This window comes from Schistocerca nitens, chromosome 1 (genome assembly GCF_023898315.1).
Source record: "Schistocerca nitens isolate TAMUIC-IGC-003100 chromosome 1, iqSchNite1.1, whole genome shotgun sequence".
Taxonomy (NCBI): domain Eukaryota; kingdom Metazoa; phylum Arthropoda; class Insecta; order Orthoptera; family Acrididae; genus Schistocerca; species Schistocerca nitens.
Window position 1 is genome coordinate 496,396,334 of NC_064614.1, and position 13,016 is coordinate 496,409,349.

The 13,016-nt window shown below is 41.4% G+C and overlaps 1 protein-coding gene across 1 annotated transcript in view; it reads left to right on the plus strand.

Annotated features, from left to right (window-relative positions):
* The window catches only part of LOC126252714 (5-phosphohydroxy-L-lysine phospho-lyase-like), a 334,596-nt gene that overhangs the window by 246,749 nt on the left and 74,831 nt on the right, over positions 1-13,016 (plus strand). The window lies entirely within an intron of this gene.

Consider the following 13,016-nt stretch of genomic DNA (forward strand, 5'->3'; position numbering starts at 1 on the left):
GTGTTGGTAGCTCATCTCCTGTGGATACCATTGGTGGTCATCGTCATTGGATAGAAAGGCACTATTCCACACTTATGCTGGAGAAGGGTTATTGGTTGAAATGCCTGCTACCGCTATTGGTTGGTAGTCAGCAGTGGCTAGATTCGAAACAGCCAAGAAAGGGGGAATGTTTACCCAAAATATTATTGTCCACTGAGGTGACTTGTAGCACGTTATTTATGTTGCTACCACACTGTGGCCGCGTATTTACTTCCTTGATGGCGGGAAGCCACAATGCCAGAAGCCTATAGCCGTCCTCTCTATTGAAATTAGAGGCATTCTTAAAAATTTCAACCGCTTCTCGGGCCTTCCTTCTATAAATGTTTGTTTCTTTTGCCAGTACAAGTACATTATTGAAATCGATGACAGAGCCACAGTTCTTGTGATGTTCCGCTACTGCCAATTTTGCACTTTGTTTTAGCCGCATGTGCCGTTCGTGTTTCTTAATGCGTTCTTTAACAGTTCTTCCTGTTTTGCCTATATACACTTTGCCACAGCCACATGACACTTGATAGATGCCTGCATTGTGGAGGTAATCAGGTGCATCCGTTTTCTGTTGGAAAAAGTCTTTTATTTTGTTTTGACTAAAGGAAGATGTCTGAATACCATTTTTCTTTAAAATTCTGCTTATGCAGTGGGTGACCCCAGAAACGAATGGTTACCTGATGGAGTGAGAAGGCGGTTCCTTATCATTGTTATTAGCAGTATAAATATTCAGCCAGAAAATTCCCCCTTTATAAGTGGACATGACACTCGTCTCTGACAGTGTTCTAGCAGTAGTGGACACCAAGAGATCCTGAGGAAGATCCCAGCAGAGGGGTTGAAACGTTGAACATTTTAGAAGAAGATTTTAACTTCAATAACAGATTGTTTCCTACAGTTTTCAGAAAACTGTTTCTTTTTGTGACTCTTCGTTCAAAAACACCATCATCAGTATGAAAACATTTTATAGCTCATGTAAACAGCTTCTGTGACAGTCTTCTTCACCATGAGCACAACCCTTTAAAATATAATTACATGATTCCTTCCTTGAATCCAGAATTAAGGAGATGGGGTGGTGTCCACCACTGTGAGGGTGGGTCATGAGTCACACTTGGATAACTCAGTTGGCAGTTCACTTGTCCATGAAAGGCAAAGGTCTGTGGCTCAAGCCTAAGTCTGATACACAGTTTTAATCTTACCAGTAAGTTTCATATTCCTTCTTTGTTTGCCACTACTGCTTGAAGACTAGGGGTTTTAATCATCTACATAAATCATAATCTACTTGTGCAAGTTTAAGTGACTGGTGACCATACAGCAACATCACATGACTGATCCAGATCCAGAATGAGTTGCATTTGAACAAGGCTGCATTTGAATTACTGTATAGGCACCCATTTCATGTGCTGTGCACTCTCAGCACATAGCCACAAAGGTGTGATTCCACACACCAATCTGCATCTACCTTCATACATGTGCCATCACTTTGGGAGGAGATGTTCTGCAGCTCCGAACAACTGTAGAAAGAATACACCAAGACAGAAATCCTTCAACACCCTGGCCTTCCTTCGACAGTGCTGAGATGAGGTCATCTTAACACATTTTGCAAAACTGTGACACCCAGTAAAACCAAAGAACACCAATTGGATATGATGGCAGGTGGGCATGCCCATAGTAAGGGAAAACATTTGCTTCACGCAGAGACAGGCAGCTGGATAAGAATACATGATTCATACTCACATGCCACCTATTAGCACATTACCAGTACATAACCTCATAGTGCATGAAATGCAGCTCATACACCAACAGCAAAACAGAAAAATGTTTCACAGGTGCAAAAGAAACCAGCATATTTGTCAGGAGCTCAAGTGAAGCACAATGAGACCAGCAATGCTGGAACACATCTGATAGAGAAAGAACTGGATTCAGCTACAACTTCAGCACCCTCAAAATGGATGAACTTTGAAGTTATCCCAAGAACCATACTGGTATGGGACGTTATTACTGTTTTGGAAGGAACAAACGTTGCTTGCTGACAGAAAAAGTTGAGGATATTAAGCAGGAAACCTGTAGGGTCGTAGCCACATTCAGACATGTAAAACCAAATATGATATCAGTGGAACGTTAGACCTTACAATCAGTAGGGAAAGATGTTGACACAATGATTCTGCTTGCAGGAAAAGGGAATACAATGACACTAATGCATTCCAGCAACTACTGTAAGCTCTCTGTTACGGGACCTGACCTACAGCCTCAAGAAGGTTATGTAATGACAATGACTAGGAAAACAAATAGCTCTGCTAAATAGCTCAGATCTACCAAAAGAGGTGAAAGAGTGTCCAATATGTATTGACTTCCCAGAATCCATAAAGAAGAACTGCTTCTTTGGCCAGTAGGCAATGCTATTAGCTCACCAACATATGGAATGGCCACATACTTAACTAAACTTGTGAAACCCCTTGTTGGACACTGTGATAACCATTTCAGGAACTTTGCCAGAACAGTACTTAAGAGGTGAACAACTATATAGAAATGATCTTTGATTTAAAAATCTCTTTGTGAAAGTGCTCTTCATGTCTCCTTGGAGAACCACTTAGTCACTAATAGAAAACCCTTTCCACATGCACCCGTCATACTCTAGTTCAGCTGCATTGGGGAGTTTCATGAATAAATAGATGGAGTAGCCAAGGGATTTCTGCTGGTCCCTGGAATGGCAAATCCCTGCATGGAAAACATTGAGGAGGTGGCACTTCAAATACCCAAGCACTTGTTCTTACCACCACTGAAGATATAAAATAGTCTTGGCTTGCCAAAGATATATATAGAATATCTTATGTGAATATGACTGCCAATACATATGGCAAATGCAGCACTGTATCTTGAAGCTTTGTGAGGGTTCATTAGGTATCTACATCTGGGACACAGAGAAAAATTAGCAGGGACACAGCACACCCTAAAGGAAGAACATATGTTTGGTTCTGAGAACACCAAGCTGTGTTGAAGCAGTTGTTTTTGGGAGAACATAATAAAAGAATTGATAGAGGAATCCATGAAAGTCTTGTCAGTTGAGATGAGGGCTGTCAACTCAGTTGCACATGGATTCCCATGTTAGCAATCATGCACCAGCAGTGGGCAGCACACAAGGTGGGTTTAGATTGCCCACCCAGAGATTTAAACACATCCTCTGGCCTTGATATAACCATCTTTCTCACTCTTCCTCCCTCTCCCTGACTTCTGGTCACATAAGAACCCCAACGCCCACATCCAAGGGGAAATGGCAGTACTCCCACGCATATAAATAGGAGAATGAGGGGAGGGTGTCTGCAGTATTTTGACAGTTCATCAGAATATGATGAATATGACACCCATCATAACATCATAATATGTTTAGACTACCACCTGGCTTGTAACGTTTGAGAGATTTGCATCAGCAGTGTACGTCAGGAAACATTCACACATACTCCTTAGTGAATGGACTTCTCTTCAGAATTTATTTCTTCATATTCTTTGATATTACAGCTGTTGATGAGGCTTGTCCTCCTCAGCAATCTGTCCTTATGCAACTGTGTTCTGTATTTCTCTTTTTCTATCCTTAGATCTCCATCTAGGTAAGGTCAGTCAACACAATGTTCAGCCATCTTGCTCGTAGTCAGCCCTTCATACTGGTGGAATAAAATCTTCCTCTCATTATTCCTTTGGGCATTCAGTCATCTGTCATCCCCTCCATATGTCCTAACCAGTGTATTCTCTGAGATTTAATAAATTGTTCTATAGCTTTCCCTTGTATAATCTGTTGTATTTCATGTTTGTATCTTACTCTCCAACCGTCTGTTCCTCTGATAGCCCCATCAATTTGATGTAGGATTCTTTAATGCCCCCAGGTTGTTTATATCTACTTGTTATCATCCACATTTTTTATTTATATGCAGTAGCAACTGGCCATACAGAGGAATGGTATACTCTTAACTGTGTTGTTCTTGTATTAATGAATTTTTAAATATTTGTACGTCCACATAACATGCCCTATATTCTGCTTGTATCCTTTCTGTAACACATTGTCTCAGATTAATATCACTGGATAATGGACACCAAGATAATGGAAGCAACTGACATCTTTAAAAAAAATTTATTAGAGGTATTCAGATCATGTGGTGTCTCTTAGCCTTCACATTGAACATTATCGCATATTTTGTCTCATTTTTGTTACAGTAAGTCCAATTTTTGCTCCTCCTTTCATTACTTTGTACATTTCTCTAAAATTTTTGATTTCTCTTGCCATAATTCCAGTATCATTTGTAAATGCACATATGTGACTGGATTTTATCATTACTGTACTTCTCTTGTCTGTTTCTTGTAAAGGACTATGCAGAACTAAATTGAACAGGACTGCAGAGAAACTGTCACTCTGTATCACTCCATCTGTAAAATGAAAGCTCTTGGTCACTTTATATTCACCTCTACTTTCACCATTGTGTTCTTCTCTGTTAATGCTAACCTTCTTAGTCTGTCACAGATACCACATTTTTTTAGTGCTTTGTAACATACTAGCTGTTACCTGTGCCTATGGTGACATATCAGTAGTTCTGTTATGGTGAATGATTGTGAGTCATTAAGCTGTTGTATGTGTAATAATATCGGCCGATGTACACTCTTCCCCCCCCCCCCTCCTCCCTAAAATTGTCACAAAGCTCAATGATACAACACACACTGCATCACTGCTGAGTGGTGTACACTGAGGGGAGGGGGCAGGAGCATACATCTGTGCAATGTGCTATTGACATTGTTATATATGCCGAGTACATCATTCAACAAATTTAATAATTTTTTGATATGGTTTATGTTCACTGATATAAAAAAATTGTGTTGCATGTCTAATAACAAACAACTTGTCAGAAGTACCTCCATTTGGCCAGAAACCACATTGGTATTCTCTGAGGATATTTTCAGTACACTGTTATATCTTTTTGTGTAGCACCCCTGAAAAATCAAGTCCAGACCCAGAAGCAGGGTCATCAATGAAATACAATACTCAACACTGGAAGCAGATTTATTATGGACACCAACACACAGACAGAACAGAACTGCCTTGTTGACAGTGTGTGTTGCTGTTTACACAAACAGAGTATGTTCCAGAATACAAAAATGTAAGAAACTTCAAAAATCTTCTAGAAATGATAAATAACAGAAAATAAATATTTGCTGGTGATCAGATTTGAACTGAAGACCCACAGCATGCCAGCCAGTGATACTAAACACTACTCCACACTGCATGCAACACAGCTGGTGGCTTTGCTCACTTTCCTGGAGAAACAGCGTCCCACTGTTTCTGAAGTTCTCATTGGAAGCAATTACAGCATTCTATCTATAGATCATGTCAGTGGTCCTCTGTCTGGTGCACTGCATGATCTTCATCTTTGGGTCATGTTGTCACATCCTCTTCACTAGTTTCCTGGAGTTAGAAATATTTCAGCGCATGTCAGATTGGCAAGATGGCCGCTGCAATGCAACTGTCATTGCATGAAACAGCTCCTGGTTTAGATGTCATTTTTGTCAGGCATAATCTGTAACTGACAGTCAGTATTTGAAGTCCTATATGCATAAATGTGCAGGACATTACTGGTTAGATCTGTAGACTTCATAAACTATTTAAAGAATATAATTAAGTTTTGAAGTCTTTTCACTCACCACATACATTGAGAAGTTGCCACTGGTCAAGCACTTGCTGCACTCTACAACATCAGCAGCTGCATTGTGTCAACCATACCATGTGTCAGCACCACCAGCAGCAGTTGAGACACCACTCTGCATCAGGAGCTGTCAGTTGTTTACCTTGCTGGCCACAGCCATGCCCAACTGTGGGGGCATCAGCCGACAGTCTCATGAAGATAAAATTCTAGAAGCAAGCAGACAAAACAGTGTGCTTCTCTGTAGTAATAAATTAAGCCAGTAGACAATGCCCTGTCACATCAAGTATGTGCTAGCGCCTCATCAGGCCCGCCAATGAATGACAGAACAAAGGATGTTTACCAACCATTGAATATAGTGATTGAATATAGTGACAGAATTGCCTGTGGCATTGTCAATTTTCTTCAAGAGGTGAAGAAAGTTCCTGCTGTTGCAACAAACAAACTGATCGTGAAAGTGCCCAAATGGACTATGTTTTATTTCAGGATGCTTGGCTAGGTACAAGAGCTGTGAAAGGAGAATGAAAGATTACATTAAGAAATCCTTAAATCAGATATGTGAGCACTGAAAGCCTGTGTTGAGCTTCTAGAGCAAGAGAACTCCAAGCTGACGGAAAAGTGACTATGGCTAATCCTTCATATGCTGCTGCTGCAGCTTCACAGAAACAAAAACTAAGTACAACACCTAAAATACAGAGATCAGTTGGCAAGAAAATCAACACAATCTTTATTAGATCCACCAAGAACAAGAATGTCAAGAAGAAGCTTATGGATGCAACAAACCCAAGGATTGACAAAATTAGGATCAAACCAACCTGGATAGCCAATAGCATTGTCATAGTGGAAGCAGATGATGGTGGCTGCAAAAAACATCAAGAGAAAGCTATTACATACTTAGCATACTTAGCATTAAACGTGAACCACTGAAAAAGAAGAGGCAACTGCTAATTGTGTGCAATATGCCCAAGGAAATGGGGAAGAAAGAACATTTTGAGGATATACACACATCAAAAAAAGTTTTGCATCACCTCAGTTCCGAGAGTTCCGGAACCTGTACAGAAAATTGGAATAGAGATCAACATAAACATCATTTCTGCCCTTTTTATTGCTCATGAAAACCACATATTGTGTGTTATACCACCATACAGCGAGACCTTCAGATGTAGTGGTCCAGATTGCTGTACACACCACTACCTCTAATACCCAGTAGCATGTCCTCTTGCATTGATGCATACCAGTATTCATTGTGGCATACTATCCGCAAGTTCATCAAGGCACTGTTGGTCAAGAATGTCCCACTCTTCTATGGCGATTCAGCATAGATCCCTCAGAATGGTTGGTGGGTCACGTCATCCATAAACACATTATTCAATCTGTCCCAGGCGTGGTTGATAGAGTTCATGTCTAGAAAACATGCTGGCCACACTAGTCAAGCAATGTCATTATCCTGAAGGAAGTCATTCACAATATGTGCATGATTGGGGCATGAATTGCCGTCCATGAAGGCGAATGCCTCACCAAATTGCTGCCGATATGGTTGCACTACCGGTTGGAGGATGGCATTCATGTCTCATACAACCATTACAGCACTTTCCATGACCACCAGCAACATGGTGGCATTACTGTCAGGATAACTCTGAGCCATAATCCATAGGTAGCAGTCATCCACTGCAGTATTAGCCCTAGGTCAGCCTGAGCAAGGCATGTCATCGACAATTCCTGTCTCTCTGTATCTCTTCCATGTCTGAACAACATCACTTTGGTTCACTCCATGATTCCTGGCCACTTCCCTTGTTGAGAGCCCTTCCTGGCACAAAGTAACAATGAGCACATGATCTAACGTGGTATTGACCATCTGGGCATGATTGAACTACAGATAACATGAGCCATATGCCTCCTTCCTGGTGGAATGACTGGAACTGATCAGCTGTGGGACCCACTCCATCTAATATGTGCTGCTCATGCATGGTTGTTTACATCTTTGGGTGGGTTTAGTGACATCTTTGAACAGTCAAAGGGACTGTGTCTGTGATATAATATCCACAGTCAATGTCTATCTTCAGTTCTGGGAACCGGGGTGATGCAAAACGTTTTTTGATTTGTGTATGTGAGCTTAACCTGTGCAAATGCATAAGATGGAATCTGAATAAAAGATAAAGCTGAGATTCTAAACCAGACCCCAAGAGAATTCCTATTATTCTCTCTCTCTCTCTCTCTCTCTCTCTCTCTCTCTCTCTCTCTCTGTGACTCACTCTTGGTGCAGCCCACCATGAATTCCTCTTCTGTGCCAACCCCTTCATTTTCAAGTAGCACTTGCAGCGTACATTCTCAATTATTTACTGCATGTAATGCAACCTCTGTCTTCTCCTACAGTTTTTACCCTCTACACTTCATTCTAGTACCATGGAGATTATTCCCTGATGCCTTAACATATGTCCTATCATCCTGTCCCTTCTTCTTGCCAGTGTTTTCTGTGTGTTCCCATCTTCATTAATTCTGTAGAGAAACTCCTCATTCCTTATCTTATTGTGCACCTGATTTCCAACATTCTCTTCTGTTCTGGTTTTCCCTTAGTCCATGATTCTCTACTATAGAATGCCAAGCTCCCCACATGCATTCTCAGAAATTTCTTCCTCAAATTAAGGCTTATGTTTGATACCAGTAGACTTCTCTTGAGAAGAAATGCCCTCTTTGTCTGCACCAGTCTGCTTGTTATGTCCTCCTTGCTTTGTCCTTCATTGATTATTTTGCTTCCAAGGTAGTGGAATTCATTAACTTCATCTACTTAATAACCATTAACTTTGATGTTAAGTTCCTCACTATTCTCATTTCTGCTACTTCTCATTACTTTTGTCTTTTTCTGGTTTACTCTGAATCCATATTCTGTACTGAATAGCCTGCTGATTCTATTCAGCAGATCCTGTAATTTGTTTTCAATTTCACTGAGGACAGCAACTCTTATACTGATTTCCTTTCACCCTTTATTTTAATCCCACTCTTGAACCATTTTTTATTTCTGTTGATGTTTTTTTGATGAATATATGGAACAATGTGGCCAAAACACTGCATCTCTGTCTTACAAATGTTATACTCTGAGAACTTCGTTTTTGGTCTTTCAGTCTTATTTTTCCCTCTTCGTTCTTGTACATATTGTGTGTCACCCATCTTTCCCTGTAACTTACTCCTATTTTTCTCATAATTTTGAACATCTTGCATCATTTCACATTGTCAGACATTTTTTCTAGATCAACAAATCCTACGAGTGTATCTTGATTTTTCTTCAGTCCTGCTTCCACTATCAATTGCAAAGTCAGAACTGCCTCTCTGGTGCCTTTACCTTTCCTATACTGATTGTCACCCAACAGATCCTCAATTTTCTTTTCTGTTTCTCTTGAAATTATTCTTGTCAGCAGTTTGGATGTATGAAATTTTAAGCCGATTGTGTGATAGTTCTTGTACTTATCTGTCCTTGCTGTCTTCAGAATTGTGAAATTCTGATGATATGTTACCAGTCTCATAGATTCTTTGCACCAGCTTGAACAGTCATTTGTTGTCACTTCTCCCAATGATTTTAGAAATTCTGATGAAATGTTATCTTTCCCTTCTGTCTTGTTTGGACTTCCAACAATCATTTCTTTTTCTATTTCTTCACATTTTTCCTGCAGCCATTTCTCATTAGCTTCCTTATACTTCCTACTTATTTTATATTGCTTTATACCTGTCTTTCCCTGTATAATTGTGTACTTCCTTCTTTCATTGAGCAATTGAAATATTTCTTTGGAGTAACCTTCCTTGTTCCTCTACCTGACTGACCAACATCTGTGATTGCCCTTTTCAGAGATGTCCATTCCTCTTTAACTGAATGCCTGCTTTGATATTCCGTATAGCAATATCCACATCCTTAGCGAACTCATCATTCCTGAGTACTTCGGAGTCCCACTTCCTTCCACACTGGTTCTTCTGAATGCTTCTCTTAACCATCACAATACCAAGCCATTTTCAGTATCGTGTAGTACCAAGGGAGGGGGGGGGGGGGGGGGGATATACTTCATGCCCACCATAAAAAAACATTTAAAAATAGAAAAAATTCTTTAATTGTTCTTGAATTCCATTAATAATGTAATAATGTACTTTTGAAAGCTCTATTGATGCATAATCAGGATCCAGAACCTGAATATTTCTTTTAAAACTGTTTTCAAAAATGCATTTTATATCTATCACTTACTTCTTCATTTAAGTTTACTAAATCTAATTATCTTGAGCAAAATTAGTAGCAAAAGTCATTATAGTACTATTGAAGCACACCTCACTGTACTTAAAAAATATTACAAAAACTTGTGGTAATGTACAAATAGCTTAGGTATATAACACAGTTTTGTGAGAAGAATTATTCACCACTTCCTTCAGGATCTACTTCACATTTGGAACATACAACAGTTCTTTTGCTGTGTTTACCACATGTGTATCTCTTACAATTGTTGCAGATTATTGTTATTTTGTTGTACTTTTCTGCTTTTGAATGGCTCTTTCTAACACACAAATAGCATCTACCTTTGCCTCCATGAGCTTCCTTTGCACCAAAGTTCTGCTTTATTTTCCATCCGAGATTGCACTCCATATTGAAACTACAGGCTTTGGCAGTACTGCAGTATTTGTAACCCTTTCTTCAATGTATAGTTTCATGAGCTGTAGTCCCAGTACTTGAAGAAAAAGTCATTACTTATTAGGTTTTTTCTTATTCCAGTCTGGGAAGCTCAACAAAAATAGTGGATAACTATTTACCACTGTTATGTCTACCAAGAGTATAGAAAATGGACAGAGGCCACCTTCTTGTAGCCCTCTTAGTTGAATATGTCCTCACCATTTGATCTATCATGTCAACACCACCTTTTGTCTCATTATAATATAAATTAATAACTGTTTTCTTCTTAGTGTCAATAGGTGAACCAATTGCAGCGTCATAATGTTGAGATGATGGAAACAGCATATTTCTTTTGTGTTTTTCACAGGGTATATGAGAAACAATTGTGAATGGAATATTTCTGGTACTAATACCACTGAAAGAAAATTTACTAGAATGTAATTCTCATCTTGAGACATCTTTCAGTTCTTGAGGTATGTTTCCTATTAGCTTGTAATGTTCCCAGTAGTGGTAGCTTGGGATTCCTCCATAGATCTTTGGCCAAATCAGTTGAAGTGTAATATTGTCTGTGGTGACATTTCACCCTGAATTATGTGTAGGAACTGTAATACCTTCAAGTTGAACAAATATATTTCAAGGAAGACGCAATACATTAAAGTCACAGATCAAGTAAACAGAGTAAGACGTGTGTTCACTTTAACAGTCAAATCATAACTGAGTCCAATTCTAGTGGCCGCTGGCTGGCTGGCTGCTTAGGTGGCGCTGCTCCTACATGGCTGACAGACAGCGCCACATGTAGAGGACGCGCATAACTGCACGGCAGCACTTTGAAAGATCGGTGAGTCACAACACTTTTCCCCCTTTGAATTTTTTGCACAGGTCTTGATGGAGGTGGCCTGTAGATTGCTAACGTCCATAGGTGTTGTTTGACTGGCCATAAAGTCTCGAGGAGGAGGCTTCCCATACAGATGGAAGTGTCCTGATGATAATGGGTCGAGATGACAGGAGACATGGGGGTCGAATCTACTGGGGCCCCGTGCACCAATCTGCCCATTGCGGCAAGTCCGGTTGTTATAACAGGAGACACGGGCAATGTGTTCGCATCCGTAAGAGAAGGAGGCGAGTAGAGTAGCTCCAACAGATGATGGTCATCTGGTTCCTGCATGGGCACGTCTCCTGTTGGTGTCAGTTCTTGTGCTGGCACCGATATGATGGTGAGAGGACTGTGTTGTGAGTAATGAGAGATTCCAGTATCCAGAGCGTCGTGTAGAGCCGAAGGTGGTGTAGTGGCATCTGGAACAGGCGTTGCTGGCACATGAGGCCGAAGCTGGTCCGAATGATGCTCTGCAACACCCGTGTCTGTCTGGATTTCATACAGGCATTGGCCATGGTGACGTAAGATGCAGCCAGAACTCCATTTTGGCCGCCTGCCATATCCCCGTACCCATGCAAGGTCGTCGGCGGTGAACCGGCCAAGTGAAGGCACCGGCGGCCGTGAGGTGGAAGGCCGCAGAAGATGGAGTAGCGTGCTGGGCTGTCGGCCATGTAAGAGCTCAGCCGGGCTGTGGTCGCCCATGGGGGTGAAACGGTAAGAAGCCAGAAATTGGAGAGGCACATCATCAGCAGAAGAAGTCAGGAGTTTCCTCGTCTGAGCCTTAAATGTCCAGACCAGTCATTCAACCTCACCGTTTGACTGTGGATGGAACGGAGGGGCCGTGACATGCATGACGCCGTGACAGGCACAAAAATCCACAAAATCGGAAGAGGCAAATTGCGGACCATTATCAGTAACAAAAGTAGAGGGAAGGCCTACCAAAGAGAAAATGCAAGCTAGAGCATTGGTGGTTGCCGCAGTGGTAGGCGATGTGCAACAGACAATGAAAGGAAAGTTAGAGCAGGCATCAATAACAAGAAGCCAATAACTACCTAAAAAAGGTCCCGTGAAGTCAGCATGAATACGCTCCCAGGGCTTCTCAGGCGAAGGCCACGGTGACAAAGATGGCTTTGGGGCGGCGGCCTGTGACGCACAAGGGCCGCAGGCAGTGACCATGTGTGCGATTTCAGAGTCGATGCCGGGCCAGTACACATGATGTGTGAGAGACACCCCAGTGCCCTTGGTGAAGGAGGCGCAAGACCAAAGCATGCAAAGATGCAGGTACCACAACACGCAGAGAAGCATTTTCGGTGAAAAGGAGGATAACACCATCCCTAGCCATGAGGCGGTAACACAAGGCGTAGTAGTCCCGCACCGGATCAGAATTCTTAGCAGATGGACGATCTGGCCAACCCTTCTGAATAAAACATAAAACCCAGGAGAGGGTAGGGGCAGAACCCGTAGCAGCCACCAGCCAGTCCCCGATGATGGGGAACCCATCCACAACCTGCTGCTCGGCAACATCCAGGTGGAAACACAAAAGTTCGTCCCTATCAAATGCCAGATCAGGACCCATGGGAAGGCGAGACAGTGCATCAGCATTCGCACGTTGAGCTGTCGGCCAGAAATGAATCTCATAATTGAAACGAGACAAGTAAAGAGCCCAAAGCTGGAGGCGGTGTGCAGCCTTGTCGGGAAGTGACATTGAAGGATGAAACAAGGAAACAAGTGCTTTGTGATCCATAATAAGATGAAATTTGGATCCATAGAGAAAAACACCAAACTTATGAAGAGCATA